This window comes from Dendrobates tinctorius, unplaced genomic scaffold (genome assembly GCF_039654945.1).
Source record: "Dendrobates tinctorius isolate UK_male_01 unplaced genomic scaffold, ASM3965494v1 ptg000332l, whole genome shotgun sequence".
Lineage (NCBI taxonomy): Eukaryota > Metazoa > Chordata > Amphibia > Anura > Dendrobatidae > Dendrobates > Dendrobates tinctorius.
Genome location: NW_027361998.1, coordinates 16,558,316 through 16,576,283, shown reverse-complemented (window position 1 = coordinate 16,576,283; position 17,968 = coordinate 16,558,316). Strand labels below are relative to the sequence as shown.

Genomic DNA, 17,968 nt, shown 5'->3' with positions numbered 1-17,968 from the left:
CATGGCGTCTAATCTCAATTCCAGCCAATTCTGAGTTGAAAAAGTCAAATGGTGCTCCTTCCCTTCCAAGCTCTGCCATGCACCCAAACAGTGTTTTACCCCCTCATATGGGGTATCAGCCTACTCAGGACAATTTGCAAAACTACTTTTGGGGTCCTATTTCTCCTGTTGCCCTTAGGAAAATAAAAATTTTTGGGGCAAAAATATCATTTTTGTGGAAAAAAAATGTTTTGTTATTTTCACGCCTGGGCGTTATAAACTTCTGTGAAGCCCTTGTGGGTTCAAAGTTCTCACCACACATCTAGATAAGTTCTTTGGGGGGTCTAGTTTCAAAAATGGGGTCACTTGTGGGGGGTTTCCACTGTTTAGGTACATCAGGGGTTCTCCAAACGCGACATGGCGTCCGATCAGAATTCCAGCCAATTTGCATTGAAAAAGTCAAACGGCGCTCCTTCCCTTCTGAGCTCTGCCATGCGCCGAAACAGTGGTTCCCCCCACATATCAGGTATCAGCGTACTCAGGACAAATTGCACAATAATTTTTTGCAGTCCAATTTCTCCTGTTACCCTTGGTAAAATAAAAAAAATTGAACCTGAAGTAATTTTTTTTGTGAAAAAAAGTTAAATGTTAATTATTTTTAAATATTCAAAAAATTCCTGTGACGCACCTGAAGGGTTAATAAACTCCTTGAATGTGGTTTTAAGCACCTTAAGGGGTGCAGTTTTTAGAATGGTGTCACTTTTGGGTATTTTCTATCATATAGACCCCTCAAAGTGGCTTCAAATGTGATGTAGTCCGTAAAAATAAAATGGTGTTGCAAAAATGAGAGATCGCTGGTCAACTTTTAACCCTTATATCTTACTAACAAATAAAAATTTTGGTTCCAAAATTGTGCTGATGTAAAGTAAACATGTGGCAAATGTTACTTATTAAGTTTTTTGTGTGCCATATCTCTGTGGTTTAAGGGCATAAAAATTCAAAGTTGGAAAATTGCGGAATTTTCAAAATTTTCGCCAAATTTCCGTTTTTCTCACAAATAAACGCAAGTTATATGAATGAAATTTTACCACTAACATGAAGTACAATATGTCACGAGAAAAGATTGTCAGAATCACCGGGATCCATGGAAGCGTTTCAGAGTTATTACCTCATAAAGGGACAGTGGTCAGAATTGTAAAAATGGGCCCGGTAGTTAACGTGCAAACCACCCTTGGTAGTGAAGGGGTTAAAGAAAAAGAAAAATATACCTAAACAGAGTATTGGGTATTTTAACAAATGATTAATAAGTTACAGTACAGTAGAGCTCATCCAAAAGAGTCTACCTTGTTGTGGTGGCGGCTTAAAATTCTTTTGGCCAGAACAAAAGCTGCTGGCTATATGTATGATCTGGGAAATGTTAATGTGTGATTGTTGAGGACGTGGTGCAGAAGTGGAGTTTTTCCAAGAGTGGGTAGTGGGACTCTTGAGGGGTGGAGGCAGGGCTGGGGTGGAGCCTGGACGGAGTCTCAAGGGGGTCCAAACATTTTTACAGTATGGGGCCCTGAAATTCCTAATGGCAGCCCTGCTGGGCAGAAACACAGCGTTCCTCTTGCAAACTAGCGCTTTTGACAATGAGTGCTTGATCTTTAATGCTTGCCATGACCACAGTAAACGCTCTTGTCTGGTTACTGTAGTGTAGTGATTGTCCTGTTTGCCATCCTCCTGAAAGTTCCCTGTTTTGATCCTGGGCAGAAAAATGTGGCTTTTCTTTGTTTTGATCACAAACGTATATTGTTGGCTTAATTAGCCTTAGTTAGCATATTCTATTGCTGGTTTAATGAGCATTACTTTTACCAATGTGATTATTTCTACCCGTTTTTGCTTTTGGCAAGCATGTGTGTTTTTGACAGTGTCTAAGTGTTCCTAATTCAAGTAACACCTGATAGGATCAAGGTGCGAAAGCAGGCATCTAGGTGCTTTTTCTTTTTGGCTTTTGGACAAAGGCATGAGAATGTTTTGTGGAGCATGGTTTTGTTTCCCTGTTTGTTCTTTTTCTCCAATAGCCTGACAAATGAAAGGTTTCTGTGTTGCAAAATGCACTTTGTCCTGTCTTCAGACATAGAGGAAGACCTCTTGACTTTGGCTGGCTGTTTTTTTCTTTTTCAAGTTCATTTCAGCATGTTTAAACATCTTTAGCTTTGCATGGAGTTTCCGAAGTGTAGTGGTTGTCACGTTCATCTCACACGTGAACGGTCCCCAGTTCGAAAATGGATAGAAGCATGACATTAGGCGTTGATATTAAAGCTTTTGACGTTGAGTCTTTGTTCTCGATGGCTCGTCATGACCACAGTAACCTTCAGCAGCCGGTTTCTGTAGTGTAGTGGTTATCACGTTCGCCTAACACGCGAAAGGTCCACAGTTTGAAACTGGGCAGAAACACGCTGTTACCCTTTGGTATCCAAGCTTTTGACTTTCAGTTCTTGATCTCGATTGCTTGTTGTCACCACAGTACGCACTTGCATCTGGTTTCTGTAGAGTAGCGGTTATCACGTTCGCCTCACACGCGAACGGTCTCCAGTTCGAAACTTTGCAGAAACACAGCTTTTTCTCTTGGAAAACGATTTTTTTGACTTTCAGTGCTTGTTCTTTATTGCTTGCCATGACCACAGCATTTTTTGTTTTTTTTTAAACGGTTGGTTTCTGTAGTGTAGCGGTTATCACATTCGCTTTACTCGCGAAAGGTCCTTAGTTGAAACTGGGCAGAAGCACAGCGGTCCTCTTGCAAACTAGCGCTTTTGACAATGAGTGCTTGATCTTTAATGCTTGCCATGACCACAGTAAACGCTCTTGTCTGGTTACTGTAGTGTAGTGATTGTCCTGTTTGCCATCCTCCTGAAAGTTCCCTGCTTTGGTCCCGGGCAGAAACACGTGGCATTTCTTTATTTTGATCACAAACGTATATTGTTGGCTTAACCCCTTCCTGACATGAGACGTACTATCCCGTCCACAGTACCCGGGCCCGTATGACCGGGGACGGGATAGTACGTCTACCGCGATCAGCGGCGCCCACGTGGTGAGCGCCGCTGATCGCGGCCGGGTGTCAGCTGATTATCACAGCTGACACCCAGCACAATGTGTCAGGGGCGGTCACGGACCGCCCCCGACACGTTAACCCCTTGCACACCGCGATCAAACATGATCGCGGTGTACCGGGGGTTAAAGGGAAGCATCGGCAGGGAGGGGGCTCCCTCCGTGCTTCCCTGAGCCCCCCACGGCAGCGCAATGTGCAGCGCTGCTGCGGGGGGCTCCTTTCCTCCAGGCCCCCGAATCCAAGATGGCGACGGGGGCCTTCGGGGGCCTGGGGAAGCTGGCTTCCTCAGTGCCTGCAAAGCGCAGGCATGAGGAAGCCTTGTGCACTGCCTGTGACAGATTGCTGACCTGTCACAGTGATCTGTGATGTGACAGATCAGCGATCTGTCACAGGACAGTGATGTCCCACCTGGGACTATGTAATAAAGTTAAAAAAAAATTAAAAAAAAGTGTAAAAATAAATTAAAAAAAATCGCCAAATAAATTAGTAAAAAAAAAAAAAAATATTCCCCAATAAATTCATTTTTTGAAAATAATAAAAAAAAAAACAATAAAAGTACACATATTAGGTATCGCCGCATCCGTAACGACCTGCCCTATAAAACTGTCTGAATAGTTAACCCCTTTAGCGAACCCCTTAAAAAACAAAAATAAAAAACGAAGCAAAAAATAATGATTTATTATCATACCGCCAAACAAAAAGTGCAATAACGCGCGATCAAAAAGACGCATATAAATATCCATGGTACCGCTGAAAACGTCATCTTGTCCCGCAAAAAACAAGCCGCAACACAGCATCATCAGTGAAAAAATAAAAAAGTTATAACTCGCAGAATAAAGCGATGCAAAAATAATTATTTTTTATATAAAATAGTTTTCATTGCATAAAACCGACAAAAACATAAAAAAACGACCTAAATGAGGTATCGCTGTAACCGTACTGACCCGAAGAATAAAACCGCTTTATCAATTTTACCGCACGCAGAACGGTGTAAACGCACCCCCCCAAAAGAAATTCATGAAACGCTGGTTTTTGTTCATTCTGCGTCACAAAAATCGGAATAAAAAGCGATCAAAAAATTTCACGTGCCCGATAATGGTACCAATAAAAACGTCAACTCGTCCCGCAAAAAATAAGACCTCACATGACTCGGTGGGTCAAAATACGGAAAAATTATAGCTCTCAATATGTGGTGATGCATAAACTATTTTTACAATAAAAAGCGTCTTTTAGCGTGCGACAGCCGCCAAACATAAAAACCGCCATAAATAGTAAAACAAACCCCCCGTTATCACCCCCTTAGTTAGGGAAAAATAATAATATAAAAAAATGTATTTATTTCCATTTTTCCATTAGGGTTAGGGCTAGGGTTAGGGCTAGGGGTGTGGTTGGGGTAGGGTTAGGGTAGGGTTAGGGTTAGGGCTAGGGCTAGGGCTAGGGTTAGGGCTAGGGTTAGGGCTAGGGTTAGGGCTAGGGCTAGGGTTAGGGCTAGGGTTAGGGGCGTGTTGGGGTTCGGGTTGGAGTTAGAATTGGGGGTTTCCACTGTTTGGGCACATCAGGGGCTCTCCAAATGCAACATGGCGTCTAATCTCAATTCCAGCCAATTCTGAGTTGAAAAAGTCAAATGGTGCTCCTTCCCTTCCAAGCTCTGCTATGCGCCCAAACAGTGTTTTACCCCCACATGTAGGGTATCAGCCTACTCAGGACAAATTGCAAAACAATTTTTGGGGTCCAATTTCTCCTGTTACCCTTAGGAAAATAAAAAATTGGGGGCAAAAATATCATTTTTGTGGAAAAAAATGATTTTTTTATTTTCACGTCCGAGCGTTATAAACTTCTGTGAAGCACTTGGGGGTTCAAAGTGCTCACCACACATCTAGAAAAGTTCCGTGGGGGTCTAGTGTCCAAAATGGGGTCACTTGTGGGGAGTTTCAATAGTTTAGGTACATCAGGGGCTCTCCAAACGCACATGACACCCGCAGACCATTCCATCAAAGTCTGCATTCCAAAACATCACTGCTTCCCTTCCGAGCCCCGACGTGTGTCCATACAGTAGTTTTCTCCCACATATGGGAAATCAGCGTACTCAGGACAAATTGGACAACAACTTTTGGGGTCCAATTTCTCCTGGTACCCTTGGGAAAATAAAAAAATGGTGACTAAAAGATCATGTTTGTGGAAAAAATACGAATTTTTTATTTTCACGCCCGGGCGTTGTAAACTTCTGTGAAGCACTGGGGGGGTCAAAGTGCTCACCACACATCTAGATAAGTTCCTTGGGGGGTCTAGTTTACAAAATGGTGTCATTTGTGGGGGGTTTCCACTGTTTAGGTACATTAGGGGCTCTCCAAAGGCAACATGACACCCACAGACCATTCCATCAAAGTCTGCATTCCAAAACGTCACTACTTCCCTTCCGAGCCCCGACGTGTGCCCATACAGTAGTTTTCTCCCACATATGGGGTATCAGCATACTCAGGACAAATTGGACAACAACTTTTGGGGTCCAATTTCTCCTGGTACCCTTGGGAAAATAAAAAAATGGTGACTAAAAGATCATGTTTGTGGAAAAAATACAAATTTTTTATTTTCACGCCCGGGCGTTGTAAACTTCTGTGAAGCACTGGGGGGGTCAAAGTGCTCACCACACATCTAGATAAGTTCCTTGGGGGGTCTAGTTTACAAAATGGTGTCATTTGTGGGGGGTTTCCACTGTTTAGGTACATTAGGGGCTCTCCAAAGGCAACATGACACCCGCAGACCATTCCATCAAAGTCTGCATTCCAAAACGTCACTACTTCCCTTCCGAGCCCCGACGTGTGCCCATACAGTAGTTTTCTCCCACATATGGGGTATCAGCATACTCAGGACAAATTGGACAACAACTTTTGGGGTCCAATTTCTCCTGGTACCCTTGGGAAAATAAAAAAATGGTGACTAAAAAATCATGTTTGTGGAAAAAATACGAATTTTTTATTTTCACGCCCGGGCGTTGTAAACTTCTGTGAAGCACTGGGGGGGTCAAAGTGCTCACCACACATCTAGATAAGTTCCTTAGGGGGTCTAGTTTCCAAAATGGTGTCATTTGTGGGGGGTTTCCACTGTTTTGGTACATCAGGGGTTTTCCAAACGCGACATGGTGTCCGATCTCAATTCCAGCCAAAAACGTCAAGTGGCGCTGCTTCCCTTCCGAGCTCTGCCATGCGCCCAAATAGTGGTTTACCCCCACATGTGGGGTATCAGCATACTCAGGATAAATTGCACAATAACTTTTAGGGTCCTGTTACCCTTGGGAAAATAAGAATTGAGGGTGAAAAGATCATTTTTGTGGAAAAAAATATGATTTTTTAATTGTATGGCTTTATGTTATAAACTTCTGTGAAGCCCATGGGGGTTCAAAGTTCTCACCACACATCTAGATAAGTTCCTTAGGGGGTCTATTTTCCAAAATGGTGTCATTTGTGGGGGGTTTCCACTGTTTTGGTACATCAGGGGTTTTCCAAACGCGACATGGTGTCCAATCTCAATTCCAGCCAAAAACGTCAAATGGCGCTGCTTCCCTTCCTAGCTCTGCCATGCGCCCAAATAGTGGTTTACCCCCACATGTGGGGTATCAGCGTACTCAGGACAAATTGCACAATAGCTTTTAGGGTCCTGTTACCCTTGGGAAAATAAGAATTGAGGGTGAAAAGATCATTTTTGTGGAAAAAAATATGATTTTTTAATTGTATGGCTTTATGTTATAAACTTCTGTGAAGCCCATGGGGGTTCAAAGTTCTCACCACACATCTAGATAAGTACCTTGGGGGGTCTAGTTTCCAAAATGGGGTCACTTGTAGGGGGTTTCCACTGTTTAGGTACATCAGGGACTCTCCAAACGTGACATGGCGTCCAATCTGAATTCCAGCCAATTTTGCATTGAAAAAGTCAAACTGCGCTCCTTCCATTCTGAGCTCTGCCATGCGCCGAAACAGTCGTTCCCCCCCACATATCAGGTATCTGCGTACTCAGGACAAATTGCACAATAACTTTTGCAGTTCAATTTCTCCTGTTACCCTTGGTAAAATAAAAAAAATTGAACCTGAAGTATTTTTTTTATGAAAAAAAGTTAGATGTTCATTTTTTTTTAAATATTCAAAAAATTTCATGTGACGCGCCTAAAGGGTTAATAAACTTCTTGAATGTGGTTTTGAGCACCTTAAGGGGTGCAGTTTTTAGAATGGTGTCACTTTTGGGTATTTTCTATCATATAGACCCCTCAAAGTGGCTTCAAATGTGATGTGGTCCTAAAAATAAAATGGTGTTGTAAAAATGAGAAATCGCTGGTCAACTTTTAACCCTTATAACTTCCTAACAAAAAAAAATTTTGGTTCCAAAATTGTGCTGATGTAAAGTAATCATGTGGGAAATGTTAGTTATCAAGTTTTTTGTGTGCCGTATCTCTGTGATTTAAGGGCATAAAAATTCAAAGTTGGAAAATTGCGAAATTTTCAAAATTTTCGCCAAATTTCCGTTTTTCTCACAAATAAACGCAAGTTATTTGAATGAAATTTTACCACTAACATGAAGTACAATATGTCACGAGAAAACAATGTCAGAATCACCGGGATCCATGGAAGCGTTCGAGAGTTACAGTACAGTGGTCAGAATTGTAAAAATTGGCCCGGTCATGAACGTGCAAACCACCCTTGGGGGTGAAGGGGTTAATTAGCCTTAGTTAGCATATTCTATTGCTGGTTTAATGAGCTTTACTTTTACCAATGTGATTATTTCTACCCATTTTTGCTTTTTGCAAGCATGTGTGTTTTTGACAGTGTCTAAGTGTTCCTAATTCAAGTAACACCTGATAGGATCAAGGTGCGAAAGCAGGCATCTAGGTGCTTTTTCTTTTTGGCTTTTGGACAAAGGCATGAGAATGTTTTGTGGAGCATGGTTTTGTTTCCCTGTTTGTTCTTTTTCTCCAATAGCCTGACAAATGAAAGGTTCCTGTGTTGCAAACTGCACTTTGTCCTGTCTTCAGACATAGAGGAAGACCTCTTGACTTTGGCTGGCTGTTTTTTTCTTTTTCAAGTTCATTTCAGCATGTTTAAACATCTTTAGCTTTGCATGGAGTTTCTGAAGTGTAGTGGTTGTCACGTTCACCTCACACGCGAACGGTCCCTAGTTCGAAACTGGATAGAAGCATGACATTAGGCGTTGATATTGAAGCTTTTGACATTGAGTCTTTGTTCTTGTTGGCTCGTCATGACCACAGGAAACTTCCGCAGCCGGTTTCTGTAGTGTAGTGGTTATCACGTTCGCCTAACACGCGAAAGGTCCCCAGTTCGAAACTGGGCAGAAACACGCTGTTAACCTTTGGTAACCAAGCTTTTGACTTTCAGTTCTTGATCTCGATTGCTTGCTGTCACCACAGTAAGAGCTTGCATCCGGTTTAGGTAGTGTAGCGGTTATCACGTTTGCCTCACACGCGAAAGGTCACCAGTTCAAAACTGAATAGAAGCATGACATTAGGCGTTGATATTAAAGCTTTTGACGTTGAGTCTTTGTTCTCGATGGCTCGTCATGACCACAGTAACCTTCCGCAGGCGGTTTCTTTAGTGTAGTGGTTATCACGTTCGCCTAACCGTCCCCAGTTCGAAAACGGTCCCCAGTTTGAAACTGGGCAGACACACGCTGTTTCTCTTTGGTATCCAAGCTTTTGACTTTCAGTTCTTGATCTCGATTGCTTGTTGTCACCACAGTAAACTCTTGCATCCGGTTTCTGTAGTGTAGTGGTAATCACGTTCGCCTCACACGCGAAAGGTCCCCAGTTCGAAACTGGGCAGAAACACAGCTTTTTCTCTTGGAAAACGATCTTTTTGACTTTCAGTGCTTGTACTTTATTGCTTGCCATGACCACAGCATTTTTTGTTTGTTTGAATCGGTTGGTTTCTGTAGTGTAGCGGTTATCACGTTTGCTTTACACGCGAAAGGTCCTCAGTTCAAAACTGGGAAGAAACACAGCGTTCCTCTTGCAAACTAGCGCTTTTGACAATGAGTGCTTGATATTTAATGCTTGCCATGACCACAGTAAATGCTCTTGTCTGGTTACTGTAGTGTAGTGATTGTCCTGTTTGCCATCCTCTTGAAAGTTCCTTGTTTTGATCCCGGGCAGAAACATGTGGCTTTTCTTTATTTTGATCACAAACGTATATTGTTGGCTAAATTAGCCTTAGTTAACATATTCTATTGCTGGTTTAATGAGCATTACTTTTACCAATGTGATTATTTCTACCCGTTTTTGCTTTTGGCAAGCATGTGTGTTTTTGACAGTGTCTAAGTGTTCCTAATTCAAGTAACACCTGATAGGATCAAGGTGCGAAAGCAGGCATCTAGGTGCTTTTTCTTTTTGGCTTTTGGACAAATGCATGAGAATGTTTTGTGGAGCATGGTTTTGTTTCCCTGTTTGTTCTTTTTCTCCAATAGCCTGACAAATGAAAGGTTCCTGTGTTGCAAACTGCACTTTGTCCTGTCTTCAGACATAGAGGAAGACCTCTTGACTTTGGCTGGCTGTTTTTTTCTTTTTCAAGTTCATTTCAGCATGTTTAAACATCTTTAGCTTTGCATGGAGTTTCTGAAGTGTAGTGGTTGTCACGTTCACCTCACACGCGAACGGTCCCTAGTTCGAAACTGGGTAGAAGCATGACATTATGCGTTGATATTAAAGCTTTTGACGTTGAGTCTTTGTTCTCGATGGCTCGTCATGACCACAGTAACCTTCCACAGCCGGTTTCTGTAGTGTAGTGGTTATCACGTTCGCCTAACACGCGAAAGGTCCCCAGTTCGAAACTGGGCAGAAACACGCTGTTAACCTTTGGTAACCAAGCTTTTGACTTTCAGTTCTTGATCTCGATTGCTTGCTGTCACCACAGTAAGCGCTTGCATCCGGTTTAGGTAGTGTAGCGGTTTTCACGTTTGCCTCACACGCGAAAGGTCCCCAGTTCGAAACTGAATAGAAGCATGACATTAGGCGTTGATGTTAAAGCTTTTGACGTTGAGTCTTTGTTCTCGATGGCTCGTCATGACCACAGTAACCTTCCGCAGGCGGTTTCTTTAGTGTAGTGGTTATCTCGTTCGCCTAACCGTCCCCAGTTCGAAAACGGTCCCCGGTTCGAAACTGGGCAGAAACACGCTGTTACCCTTTGGTATCCAAGCATTTGACTTTCAGTTCTTGATCTCGATTGCTTGTTGTCACCACAGTAAACATTTGCATCCGGTTTCTGTAGTGTAGCGGTTATCACGTTCGCCTCACACGCGAAAGGTCCCCAGTTCGAAACTGGGCAGAAACACAGCTTTTTCGCTTGGAAAACGATCTTTTTGACATTCAGTGCTTGTTGTTTATTGCTTGCCATGACCACAGCATTTTTTGCTTGTTTGAATCGGTTGGTTTCTGTAGTGTAGCGGTTATCACGTTCGCTTTACACGCGAAAGGTCCGCAGTTCGAAACTGGGCAGAAACACAGCGTTCCTCTTGCAAACTAGCGCTTTTGACAATGAGTGCTTGATCTTTAATGCTTGCCATGACCACAGTAAACGCTCTTGTCTGGTTACTGTAGTGTAGTGATTGTCCTGTTTGCCATCCTCCTGAAAGTTCCCTGTTTTGATCCCGGGCAGAAACATGTGGCTTTTCTTTATTTTGATCACAAACGTATATTGTTGGCTTAATTAGCCTTAGTTAGCATATTCTATTGCTGGTTTAATGAGCATTACTTTTACCAATGTGATTATTTCTACCCGTTTTTGCTTTTGGCAAGCATGTGTGTTTTTGACAGTGTCTAAGTGTTCCTAATTCAAGTAACACCTGATAGGATCAAGGTGCGAAAGCAGGCATCTAGGTGCTTTTTCTTTTTGTCTTTTGGACAGATGCATGAAAATGTTTTGTGGAGCATGGTTTTGTTTCCCTGTTTGTTCTTTTTCTCCAATAGCCTGACAAATGAAAGGTTCCTGTGTTGCAAAATGCACTTTGTCCTGTCTTCAGACATAGAGGAAGACCTCTTGACTTTGGCTGGCTGTTTTTTTCTTTTTCAAGTTCATTTCAGCATGTTTAAACATCTTTAGCTTTGCATGGAGTTTCTGAAGTGTAGTGGTTGTCACGTTCACCTCACACGCGAACGGTCCCCAGTTCGAAACTGGATAGAAGCATGGCATTAGGCGTTGATATTAAAGCTTTTGACGTTGAGTCTTTGTTCTCGATGGCTCGTCATGACCACAGTAACCTTCCTCAGATGGTTTCTGTAGTGTAGTGGTTATCACGTTCGCCTAACACGTGAAAGGTCCCCAGTTCGAAACTGGGTAGAACCACGCTGTTACCCTTTGGTATCCAAGCTTTTGACTTTCAGTTCTTGATCTCGATTGCTTGTTGTCACCACAGTAAGCTCTTGCATCCGGTTTCTGTAGTGTAGCGGTTATCACGTTCGCCTCACACGCGAAAGGTCCCCAGTTCGAAACTGGGCAGAAACACAGCTTTTTCTCTTGGAAAACGATCTTTTTGACTTTCAGTGCTTGTTCTTTATTGCTTGCCATGACCACAGCATTTTTTGTTTGTTTGAATCGGTTGGTTTCTGTAGTGTAGCGGTTATCAAGTTTGCTTTACACGCGAAAGGTCCTCAGTTCGAAACTGGGCATAAACACAGCGTTCCTCTTGCAAACAAGCGCTTTTGACAATGAGTGCTTGATATTTAATGCTTGCCATGACCACAGTAAATGCTCTTGTCTGGTTACTGTAGTGTAGTGATTGTCCTGTTTGCCATCCTCCTGAAAGTTCCCTTTTTTGATCCCGGGCAGAAACATGTGGCTTTTCTTTATTTTGATCACAAACGTATATTGTTGGCTTAATTAGCCTTAGGTAGCATATTCTATTGCTGGTTTAATGAGCATTACTTTTACCAATGTGATTATTTCTACCCGTTTTTGCTTTTGGCAAGCATGTGTGTTTTTGACAGTGTCTAAGTGTTCCTAATTCAAGTAACACCTGATAGGATCAAGGTGCGAAAGCAGGCATGTAGGTGCTTTTTCTTTTTGGCTTTTGGACAAAGGCATGAGAATGTTTTGTGGAGCATGGTTTTGTTTCCCTGTTTGTTCTTTTTCTCCAATAGCCTGACAAATGAAAGGTTCCTGTGTTGCAAAATGCACTTTGTCCTGTCTTCAGACATAGAGGAAGACCTCTTGACTTTGGCTGGCTGTTTTTTTCTTTTTCAAGTTCATTTCAGCATGTTTAAACATCTTTAGCTTTGCATGGAGTTTCTGAAGTGTAGTGGTTGTCACGTTCACCTCACACGCGAACGGTCCGGAGTGCGAAACTGGGTAGAAGCATGACATTAGGCGTTGATATTAAAGCTTTTGACGTTGAGTCTTTGTTCTCGATGGCTCGTCATGACCACAGTAACCTTCCACAGCCGGTTTCTGTGGTGTAGTGGTTATCACGTTCGCCTAACACGCGAAAGGTCCCCAGTTCGAAACTGGGCAGAAACACGCTGTTAACCTTTGGTAACCAAGCTTTTGACTTTCAGTTCTTGATCTCGATTGCTTGCTGTCACCACAGTAAGAGCTTGCATCCGGTTTAGGTAGTGTAGCGGTTATCACGTTTGCCTCACACGCGAAAGGTCACCAGTTCGAAACTGAATAGAAGCATGACATTAGGCGTTGATATTAAAGCTTTTGACGTTGAGTCTTTGTTCTCGATGGCTCGTCATGACCACAGTAACCTTCCGCAGGCGGTTTCTTTAGTGTAGTGGTTATCACGTTCGCTTAACCGTCCCCAGTTCGAAAACGGTCCCCAGTTTGAAACTGGGCAGACACACGCTGTTTCTCTTTGGTATCCAAGCTTTTGACTTTCAGTTCTTGATCTCGATTGCTTGTTGTCACCACAGTAAACTCTTGCATCCGGTTTCTGTAGTGTAGTGGTAATCACGTTCGCCTCACACGCGAAAGGTCCCCAGTTCGAAACTGGGCAGAAACACAGCTTTTTCTCTTGGAAAACGATCTTTTTGACTTTCAGTGCTTGTACTTTATTGCTTGCCATGACCACAGCATTTTTTGTTTGTTTGAATCGGTTGGTTTCTGTAGTGTAGCGGTTATCACGTTCGCCTCACACGCGAAAGGTCCCCAGTTCGAAACTGGGCAGAAACACAGCTTTTTCGCTTGGAAAACGATCTTTTTGACTTTCAGTGCTTGTTGTTTATTGCTTGCCATGACCACAGCATTTTTTGCTTGTTTGAATCGGTTGGTTTCTGTAGTGTAGCGGTTATCACGTTCACTTTACACGCGAAAGGTCCGCAGTTCGAAACTGGGCAGAAACACAGCGTTCCTCTTGCAAACTAGCGCTTTTGACAATGAGTGCTTGATCTTTAATGCTTGCCATGACCACAGTAAACGCTCTTGTCTGGTTACTGTAGTGTAGTGATTGTCCGGTTTGCCATCCTCCTGAAAGTTCCCTGTTTTGATCCCGGGCAGAAACATGTGGCTTTTCTTTATTTTGATCACAAACGTATATTGTTGGCTTAATTAGCCTTAGTTAGCATATTCTATTGCTGGTTTAATGAGCATTACTTTTACCAATGTGATTATTTCTACCCGTTTTTGCTTTTGGCAAGCATGTGTGTTTTTGACAGTGTCTAAGTGTTCCTAATTCAAGTAACACCTGATAGGATCAAGGTGCGAAAGCAGGCATCTAGGTGCTTTTTCTTTTTGGCTTTTGGACAAATGCATGAAAATGTTTTGTGGAGCATGGTTTTGTTTCCCTGTTTGTTCTTTTTCTCCAATAGCCTGACAAATGAAAGGTTCCTGTGTTGCAAAATGCACTTTGTCCTGTCTTCAGACATAGAGGAAGACCTCTTGACTTTGGCTGGCTGTTTTTTACTTTTTCAAGTTCATTTCAGCATGTTTAAATATCTTTATCTTTGCATTGAGTTTCTGAATTTTAGTGGTTGTCACGTTCACCTCACACGCGAACGGTCCCCAGTTCGAAACTGGATAGAAGCATGACATTAGGCGTTGATATTAAAGCTTTTGATGTTGAGTCTTTGTTCTCGATGGCTCGTCATGACCACAGTAACCTTACGCAGACAGTTTCTGTAGTGTAGTGGTTATCACGTTCGCCTCACGCGCGAAAGGTCCCCAGTTCGAAACTGGGCAGAAACACAGTTTTTTCGCGTGGAAAACGATCTTTTTGACTTTCAGTGCTTGTTGTTTATTGCTTGCCATGACCACAGCATTTTTTGCTTGTTTGAATCGGTTGGTTTCTGTAGTGTAGAGGTTATCACGTTCGCTTTACACGCGAAAGGTCCGCAGTTCGAAACTGGGCAGAAACACAGCGTTCCTCTTGCAAACTAGCGCTTTTGACAATGAGCGCTTGATCTTTAATGCTTGCCATGACCACAGTAAACGCTCTTGTCTGGTTACTGTAGTGTAGTGATTGTCCGGTTTGCCATCCTCCTGAAAGTTCCCTGTTTTGATCCCGGGCAGAAACATGTGGCTTTTCTTTATTTTGATCACAAACGTATATTGTTGGCTTAATTAGCCTTAGTTAACATATTCTATTGCTGGTTTAATGAGCATTACTTTTACCAATGTGATTATTTCTACCCGTTTTTGCTTTTGGCAAGCATGTGTGTTTTTGACAGTGTCTAAGTGTTCCTAATTCAAGTAACACCTGATAGGATCAAGGTGCGAAAGCAGGCATCTAGGTGCTTTTTCTTTTTGGCTTTTGGACAAAGGCATGAGAATGTTTTGTGGAGCATGGTTTTGTTTCCCTGTTTGTTCTTTTTCTCCAATAGCCTGACAAATGAAAGGTTCCTGTGTTGCAAAATGCACTTTGTCCTGTCTTTAGACATAGAGGAAGACCTCTTGACTTTGGCTGGCTGTTTTTTTCTTTTTCAAGTTCATTTCAGCATGTTTAAACATCTTTAGCTTTGCATGGAGTTTCTGAAGTGTAGTGGTTGTCACGTTCACCTCACACGCGAACGGTCCCCAGTTGTAAACTGGATAAAACTGTCGGGATCCCTCAGATTACTCTTTCATCTGAAGGACCGATGTTCTTGGGTGTGAAGCATCATATGTCTCTAATTAAATCAGCTCCGTGGAGAAGAACTACACAGACACCAGCTGTATGGTACAACTCAGGATGCCTCCAAGACGCCTCTGGCTTATCAGTTAGGCTTCCGTCTTTTATAGTAAAGAATTTAAACATTTACAGACATGCGCAGTACAAATGATTTTACAACTTGTTTTAGACAAAGAAAGTCATTTAGGCGAAAAAGCAGAGGTATTTGACCTTGGTTCACAAGGGAGATGTCTGAGACATCTCCTCGAAGAACAGATAAGGTTTTAAACAAGAGAATGCAACATAGACAGAACTCAATTTAACTCCTTCAGTTCCTATCATTCCCCCCTTTGACATCTTCATTTTCCACAATCTGGAACACTGGATCCTGCAACAACAGCGGATAGTGGCTCGTTCACCAGGTACTATCCCAGGCGGACGGGTTGCCCAAGGGAGACAGGTCTTCTACCTTCTCCATCCCCCAGATACTGAAGCCACGTCCATCATTGCAAGAGTACGCTCCTTCATGCCAGAAATGAGATGTCAATCTAGGACTCAAAGGAATAATAGTTAAATTCTTGTTGTTTACAGTCAAACTTCCTTATCTATTTCTACATCTTTTCTTGCATACAGAGATACACCAAAAAACAAGTTTCAATAGCACATATATTACGAAGATACAGACAACAATACGTAATAGACTTAGTATAATCCCAGCTATCCAGCCTCCAATACCCTTAAACCAATTAGCTGGATTAAGAAAGGAGAATGTATCTGACCACCAACTATCCTTAGTATGATCATTGTCTTTATCGTACTGATCTCTAAGTTTTTGAACATCCTCTATTTTTGATCTTAACTTTATAATGCTGTTGGGATCTATATAATGACAGCAAGCTGGTCCGATGACTTGACACATACCTCCTTGCGCTGCAGTTAAATAATCTAATACTATGGTATGCTGATTAGTGGCTATGATGAGCTGATTTTGGACAGCAACGGTGGTGTTCAATATATCCAATATATCCCATATTTGGTCATCTAAGTAATCTGTAGCCCTGACTAATTTATCCCACATTTGAGTAATCATAGGATAAATAAAAATAGAGCTGACAATTTTATTAGCCACACTCATCTGCACTATATGTGGTCTCCCAGAGAGGCGAGGTGTATTGTCAGCAGCTCTTTTGTACAACGTGTGTTTAGGTATGCTCTGAGTACTCAACTGGTCATTCGGAATAACAAAGGTAGCTGGAGTCAAACGACCCAGAGTACAAGCACCTTTTACCCCTACTGGCAACCATTTATATGCATTGTCTCCACATACCCAGAACATGTCACTAGGTAGGTCCCATAGGGCTGAATGTTGTAATACCAGTCTATGAACTAAATCTATGAACGCAGATACATTCTGAAGCATACACCAATTTGGAAGTTGTCCTAAAGGGCTACAATACCCTACATCGGGATTTCCACAGGTGGGAGTTCCTTTCTCATATCCAGATGACTCGTTGCAAGGTATATTACCTGAAATATTAAAACAAGTTTCATTATTGCCCTGGGGAAATAAATTGGAATACTCCCAGGATGTGTTATGCAACCTTCTTTCTAGCAGTATTGGTTTGAAGGCATCAGTAGAGTGGGAAGTTACATTAAAACTAACTTGTAGGCCATACATTGGAATTTGCCCCAGGTAGGTTAATCGAGTTCTATTCCTGGGTACCCAAGCCCCCCCTTTATATGCCAGATATTGAAGGTATGTATTACTTCCTGAAAGATTACCCTGCCACCAAGGGTATCCTACCCATCCCACAATAGGTATTCCAACAATTGTGTTCCATAACTTCACATTATTTGTGGCATTATTAGCAAGTGTATCAGAACAACTGGTCCAGGCAAATAATTCCTCGGGTGGCATAGGAATAACAAGGAACGGAATACTAGTGGCTGATACTGCTGAATGTGTGCAGATCCAGCAAATGATTTGACCAATCATTCAGTAATTTTTCATGATGTTGTATAAACTTATTATTCAAGGACATTGGAGAATTTAGATTGTCCCACGCAGCTACCATTATTACAGATAATGCAACAAAACCAAACCAAAACATTATGCACTCTTATGCTTTGTTAATTCCTGTGGCTAGTTTGCAATGCGATGCGTGGATCCAGGTTGGTCGTCCTTCCAACTTAACAGAAGTAGGCGTTGTCAGGAGTACTTGGTAAGGTCCTTGATATCGGGGTTCAAGGGTCTTTCTGGAGTGTTTCTTGACATATACGTAATCACCAGGTTGTAGACAATGAGTTCCTTCCACACTATCTGGATCTGGAGTGGAAGAGAAAACTAGAGAATGCATTTGAGTTAAATGCTTTTGCAACTGGATTACATAACTTGTCAAATTATCCACATTGAGTGTTAAGACCTGTGGGTAGTACAACCCTGTGTTCGGTGGTCTTCCAAACAGTATCTCGAAGGGTGACAGTTTAGCTTTCCCCGTGGGTGTGTACCTTACTGAGAATAATGCTAATGGGAGACACTCTGGCCATGGTCTATGGGTCTGCTCCATGGTTTTCTGTAGTTTCAATTTCAGTGTCCCGTTCATTCTTTCTACCTTCCCTGAACTCTGTGGGTGGTAGGGTGTATGAAATGCTTGTTCTACACCTATCATTTGCATTACATTTTGCATTACCTCAGCAGTAAAGTGTGTACCTCTGTCTGATTCAATTGTTTCAGGGACACCGAATCGTGGTACTAGTTCCATCACCAGTTTCTTTGCAGTGGCTCGAGCTGTAGCCGTTTTCACCGGGTAGGCCTCTGGC

The 17,968-nt window shown here is 42.3% G+C and overlaps 11 non-coding genes across 11 annotated transcripts; all 11 read left to right on the top strand.

The window, feature by feature from the left end:
• The first annotated feature begins 8,340 nt into the window (after positions 1 to 8,340).
• Positions 8,341 to 8,413, top strand: TRNAV-AAC (transfer RNA valine (anticodon AAC)). Its single transcript has one exon. It is a non-coding gene; the product is annotated as a tRNA-Val (tRNA).
• Positions 8,414 to 8,827: 414 nt separating this feature from the next.
• Positions 8,828 to 8,900, top strand: TRNAV-CAC (transfer RNA valine (anticodon CAC)). The gene has a single exon. It is a non-coding gene; the product is annotated as a tRNA-Val (tRNA).
• Positions 8,901 to 9,838: 938 nt separating this feature from the next.
• TRNAV-AAC (transfer RNA valine (anticodon AAC)) lies at positions 9,839 to 9,911 on the top strand. Its single transcript has one exon. It is a non-coding gene; the product is annotated as a tRNA-Val (tRNA).
• Positions 9,912 to 10,325: 414 nt separating this feature from the next.
• TRNAV-CAC (transfer RNA valine (anticodon CAC)) lies at positions 10,326 to 10,398 on the top strand. Its single transcript has one exon. It is a non-coding gene; the product is annotated as a tRNA-Val (tRNA).
• A 97-nt stretch (positions 10,399 to 10,495) lies between these two features.
• TRNAV-UAC (transfer RNA valine (anticodon UAC)) lies at positions 10,496 to 10,568 on the top strand. Its single transcript has one exon. It is a non-coding gene; the product is annotated as a tRNA-Val (tRNA).
• A 927-nt stretch (positions 10,569 to 11,495) lies between these two features.
• On the top strand, positions 11,496 to 11,568 carry TRNAV-CAC (transfer RNA valine (anticodon CAC)). The gene has a single exon. It is a non-coding gene; the product is annotated as a tRNA-Val (tRNA).
• Positions 11,569 to 12,506: 938 nt separating this feature from the next.
• Positions 12,507 to 12,579, top strand: TRNAV-AAC (transfer RNA valine (anticodon AAC)). Its single transcript has one exon. It is a non-coding gene; the product is annotated as a tRNA-Val (tRNA).
• Positions 12,580 to 12,993: 414 nt separating this feature from the next.
• TRNAV-CAC (transfer RNA valine (anticodon CAC)) lies at positions 12,994 to 13,066 on the top strand. Its single transcript has one exon. It is a non-coding gene; the product is annotated as a tRNA-Val (tRNA).
• A 97-nt stretch (positions 13,067 to 13,163) lies between these two features.
• On the top strand, positions 13,164 to 13,236 carry TRNAV-CAC (transfer RNA valine (anticodon CAC)). Its single transcript has one exon. It is a non-coding gene; the product is annotated as a tRNA-Val (tRNA).
• A 938-nt stretch (positions 13,237 to 14,174) lies between these two features.
• On the top strand, positions 14,175 to 14,247 carry TRNAV-CAC (transfer RNA valine (anticodon CAC)). The gene has a single exon. It is a non-coding gene; the product is annotated as a tRNA-Val (tRNA).
• A 97-nt stretch (positions 14,248 to 14,344) lies between these two features.
• On the top strand, positions 14,345 to 14,417 carry TRNAV-UAC (transfer RNA valine (anticodon UAC)). The gene has a single exon. It is a non-coding gene; the product is annotated as a tRNA-Val (tRNA).
• The last annotated feature ends 3,551 nt before the right edge of the window (positions 14,418 to 17,968 follow it).